Source organism: Toxorhynchites rutilus, chromosome 1 (genome assembly GCF_029784135.1).
Source record: "Toxorhynchites rutilus septentrionalis strain SRP chromosome 1, ASM2978413v1, whole genome shotgun sequence".
Lineage (NCBI taxonomy): Eukaryota > Metazoa > Arthropoda > Insecta > Diptera > Culicidae > Toxorhynchites > Toxorhynchites rutilus.
In genome coordinates this window covers 167695191-167701190 of record NC_073744.1, presented here as the reverse complement: position 1 = coordinate 167701190, position 6000 = coordinate 167695191, and positions in this window count along the sequence as shown.

Genomic DNA, 6000 nt, shown 5'->3' with positions numbered 1-6000 from the left:
CAATTTCCGTTTTTCGAAGAATATTGTAGCTCAACTTATTGTTATTCATGATAGCAAGCGGTTTTTATTATGAAAATTGAGAATAGTACATTTTTCATTATTAGAAAAAAAGGTGAAAAATTGAACTTTTCTTTAGTGACGAGGCAAAGTGGTCACTCGCACATATCATGCTAAGAATGATAGATTTACGCACAATACAATACGTACATACATCATACTTACAAAAACGTAGTAGGAAACATATAACGTTTTTCATAATAAGGATTGGGTTTTGGTTGAGGGGGCATATTTTTCCTGGGTCAAGACCACAAAAGGGACCCTTTTAAAGCAGAAGGTGATAAGGTATACCAGCATACCAGAATACAGAATATTGTCAGTAGTAATCCTCCACTGACCACTTTAAAGTAATTTCTATGCGAAATAATCGCTGAAATTGAACAAAATTTCTGTTCGCCTCTCCTAGTATATGTGAACAGTCGTCCAAACTGCTGATTTTTCGAAAATATCAGGTCAAATGAATTGAATCTCTAGTGAAATTCCAAAAGCACAAAACTGCGGCCGAATGGCTACCGAGGGAGTGATTTTTGTTTTTAATTATATTTTGATATGCGACAGCTCTACTGAAGTACAGGGTGACTCAAAAGTTACGAGGTTCTTCAAACATATGGTGACTATCAATACGGTATCAATAGTCAGTAGTTATACTACCAAACAAGCATGTAACCACTTTACCCCCACTACCCCTATATGTTTGCCCTGAGGTAGTATTTTATAGACTCAAAAATGTACTTTACCTTTTTGGCTTTGAATTTTTGTGATCTTTTTGTTAGGTTATTGGCTCGTGTATGTAACATAGCCGCTCTTCGTTGAGCATCAACCAAAACTCCTTCATCATCCAACAAAGGACAATGGGATTCCTGTGTCCTGGTGGAAAGGCTTCCGACGATAAACAAAACATTGACTCCACCTGAATTATATTATTCTGAATTTATATTGGGCCTGATCACGAACATCACTGTCACAAACGCTTTCACGTCACCTACACTTCACCTAATCTTTTTGTGTCTATCATCATTGTCACGGATAGTTGCGTGTAAAAATAAACTCCGTGAAGTGAAAGAGTTCATTCCCGTTTATAAGAGACATGTCAGTTGCATAATTTCGGACGTTTGAACGTTATGTAGGTAAAATTAATAAGTGTATGAGATAATATTCCATTTAATGGAACGTATGTTTTAGAATGACAAGTTTGCGATTATACCTCGATGATTCGGTATTTCAATCCAACTATTCGGACTCATTCCATGAATCATTTGCTTGGTGCTTTAGTTTGCTGAATCAAACGCTGGTTCAAAGATGTGGAGGAATACTTGGTTGCTCTTGAATAATGTAGTTGTTGAACATATGGGAATGTAATTTTATTTCTTCTTCCTATAAATTACTCTAGAGATAAAGCATGACTATCATGAATTTAATAATCGATATCTCGCATACTCTTGTACTCAGCTCTGTCTTATTCGTTTGAATAGTGAGAAGTATTTAGTATAGGTCAACGTTAGAATCATTTTTTAAGAACCGTTTCTACAATTTTGATGAATAATAATATCTTCTATAACTCAGAATAAACCCGAATTTATCCATCTCATGATCAGTATAATATGAGCTACTCCCATATGGGATTCTGAAGTTTAATCCTCTTATGCTTCCCATTCTCGTGTAATTTGATATACGGGACATGAGGTTTGATATAATTATTTAAACAGAAACTGGTCAGTAGCGTCGGTCAGAAGCATAATTTTCATATGAAACATCTGATGAGTTTGAACAAATTTGTCCACAGCAATGATATATTCATTTTTTCCTTATTTGAAACTTAAATATTCTTTCATTCAAAGTATGTCTTCAAAACAATATCGTTGAAAGTACATATTACGTAAAAACAAAAGATCAATGGCCTTATTCGATGTAGCTATCGTCCTGATTCGGGTCTTGTCCACCAATTGCGAATGTTTGAATTACAAAAACCAGCTCTGCAATGTTGGAAAAACATTACAGTTATAATTTTATATTCAAAATAACAACAAATCAATATTATACATGATAAATCATAATGATCGTTTTGGGGCCAGTGGCCTCCATTGCCATTTTGACATAGAACCATGTCTTTGATTTCTATATAGGGGGGTCACTCTACGAAAAATGTAACGATTTATTAAAAGTTTTCAAACGTATATTACTCAAAATGGTTACTGCGACATATGTTGTGTTATATATCATTAGACAGGAAATTTATCCAGAATTTAGCTTGAAACATTAACAGTGAATATAGTAAAAAAAGTTTATTGACTATTGTGACATTCTGGACCACAATCGTAGTTGTGGTCCAGGATATCATAATATCGAGTATGTTGTTTGGTTATGTAAAAATGCAATAAATGAATTTGAATGGCTCTAAAGGGTATACCCACGTAAATAAGATTATGATAGCTTGAGTAGTCGCAGTAGTCACAGGGCTATAAAGTTATTACAAACAATGTTCCGAACAACGTGGTAACGAAGGAGATAATGTTATTTTTATCTATAAAAGACGGGTGGGTAATGTCGGGGACATAACCGGAGTGACGTAGGACTATACAAAGGGGACAGCTTTTGTTAAATATATATTTTAAATATATTGTTTCATTTTCATCTCCTACGTGAATATCTACCTATCTACCTGAAAAATGGATTAGTTCACTGTTTACTCTTTATGAATATGTTGATGGTTCTGAAAAGAACCTTTGGTGTTGTGTTTTTGTTATCACTCGATATTCCCATCTTGTTCGGTTAAACCTTCCTGTTTAGCTATTGCGTTTGCCACTCGCCACAGCTTTCACAGTTGGAAAATTTCTTCCCATCCAGCTTGTGACATGTTGTTCAGTAAATTACATTTAATGCGACGTGCCGGAGAAACACTTTGCAACTCACTGAAACTAAGTGTTGCCTTGATGAGCGCCGAACCGAAGCTGCTTTGTTCTTGATGCGGGTTTTCTGATTGTCGTGAGCAGCTTTGCAAGCCAACTCGAGCACTCCGACGGCCGAAACTCTATAATCGCTGTTAGGTATACTGTTGCTCCGGCACCAATCCGTTCGGCCTAGTTACCCTTGCGGAGCAATCAGTGAATGCGACCAACAGGGAACTGGAGACCTACACGGTTCGAGTGAGACTTTGCCTTTCCCTTAACTTGTCCTCCTTTGTTACGTCCACGATGCCGATGCCGTACAACCACACGGGTTTACGGTTTGAAAGAAAATAAGATATTTTTTGGGGTCCGCGTGTTTTATACTCTAGCGGTACACACTCACAGGATAGAGACAAATCGGCAGACTCAGCCAGAGGGGCGAGTCCAACGAGACGAACGAATGAGCGTTAAAAGGGAGCGATGGCAAAAAAATACATTCATTACGATTCGTTCGCTCGTTGGATTCACATGCAGGCTAAAAAGGGTCCTTTTCAGGATCACAAAATTATCTTCAATGTAAAGAGTTTATTGTTTTGTTATCACTCGATATTCCCATCTTGTTTGGCTAAACCTTCCTGTTTAGCGATTTGTTGCCACTCGCCACAGCTTTCACAGTTGGAAAATTTCTTCCCATCCAGCTTTGTGACATGTTGTACAGTAAATTACATTCAATGCGACGTGCCGAAGCGCCACTCAGTGTCGCATTGGAGGCGATTTTAACCTGTAATTGAACATTTGCGATGACAGTGGTACAGTGTCGACTTTCAATGTGGGGTCATAATTTGGATCTCTATGTTTACAAAAATGTCCAACTAAATAAGTCGCATTACATGTCCGTCCAATTAGCTAAATGTCGAACTAATTGTAAATTACTGTACTATCAACCTGGAAACAATTTAAGAATTGGTGAAAATTGAATAATCAGGAAAGTCCCTGAGCTTATTGATAGTTAATAAGCTCAGAACAACTGCCAAATTCACATACTCATCAGATCCTGGCAAACAAATTATGAAAAAATCAATTTATGTTTTATTATTATTTTGGATAATGTTTTAGAAAGCATTGAACTGTATTTCCTAAACTCTTTTTTGGAAGGTTTAATGGCCCTGAAAAGCGCATTGTTTTATTGAATGGTTCCAATTTAGGAAACATAGTACTCGTGGTTTTGGAAAAAACCCATTTCGAACGCCCTCGATGCCGCCTTGTTCTGGATATGCCACCAAAGCAGTTTGTATAAAGAACAAACATTTTTCTTCTGCTACCTGATGCCGTTTTGCGATTGCGTTTGCCACTCGCCACTCGCTGCAACTGCCTGTTGTCTTGATGTCCACCGAACCGAATGTGTTCTGTTCCTAATGCGGGTTTTCTTATCGTCGCGAGCAGCTTTGCCAGCTAACTCGATCACTTCGGCGGCCGAAACTATATAACGCCGGCTAGGTGGACTGGTGCACTGGTACTAACGCGCTCGGCCTAGCTACCCTTGCGGGGAACTCCAGATCAACACGGTTCGAGCGGATTTTGCCTTTCCCTTCACTTTTCCTCCTTTACCATGTCCAGACATGGCTGCTTGGGTTGGTTTGTTGATGTGTTGTGATGCGAACCGCTGTAGTGTACGGTTTGGATGAGAATGATCGTTACGGCAGCGGAGCGGGGATTTTTAAGCTGACTGGCTGGCTCGAGAATTACGGATGTGTGAGACTGCGACCAATGTTTCGTTCATTTTTTTCTTTTTCCTTTCCAATCGTGCTTCATTCTATTTCGCTGCTGCTCTGGTTGCCCATTTTGGTCGGTACGATTTGAGGAGCACAAAATGGACCAATCAAAAATGGGCACATAGTGCATTTTGACAATGCTTGATATTTCACAATTATTCAATTATTTATCTCAAGAAAAATGAAATGTTATTCGTTATGATAGATGCGTAGATATATTTCCTATCAATTGATGCAAAAACCTTTGCGATCTATTGAGAAATGTTCGAATTATAAGCGTTCCAAATCTTGCATTTTTTCCTACTTGTTCAGTGCCTAGATTTCCATTTCACACCCTATATCTTCCGGTTAGACGTAGTCCTACGTCAATATTTTTGTAGTCATAGATTGATTTGACTCAGTCTTATATTTATGTAGGTCTTAACTATTTAGACTTGTGTTTAAAAATGATACATGATGACTCTTTGTCTTCTTCTGCATGATTGAATAAACAGAAGGAAAGGGTAGCGGGTAGCGACACCGAATTCTACCACGTTATGTCATCTAACCCGTTTAAAGGATACGAGCACATACAGGAAACGGTTTTTCCAGGGCATTCATTTGATGTATCAGAAGAAAAGAAAATACAGATTTTGAACAATGAAAAACCCAATTTAAATGCAATTACTACACACAATCACAGTCATATGTCAAGAACCCGTCCGTACCCCTAGGCTCAGGGGTTGCAACTCTCTGTTAGTCTAATCCTTAAAACAGAAACAAAAAATTTCTAATTTAGGACAATCGAAATTAGACCTTTAGCCATGTTTCAATCGGTCTACGGAAGCTACATTTTTAGTCCTCAATTACATCCCGTAGCGCATTTATCAAATCCAAATAAACTAATTTGCATACTCTGAATACGTCAGGATTTCGCTCTAAAAATGCCACCAAGCGGGTAAATTGCTATTTGTTTACCTTTTCTTTTTTAAAAAGCAAGACAAGATTCAAAATGTTAGCAAAAAAGCAAAATAAAGCCGAAATTAAACTTACTCCATTCCGCGTGACTATCTTTCACCATCTCAAACACACGTGACAGATACACTTGCTTTTCCTCGTGACGTGACAGTATCGTGGTATTCATAATAACTAAGAGTTTATCAAAGTTGTCACGACGGATGAATTCTTCCGGATTGTACACACACAGTGGCAGCCGTAATAACGTTGTATACAATTCACTTCCTTTTCACCGTGAAGTGACGTTCGTGATCCGGTCCATTATCTCACTACCTGTTTCACCGAGGTAC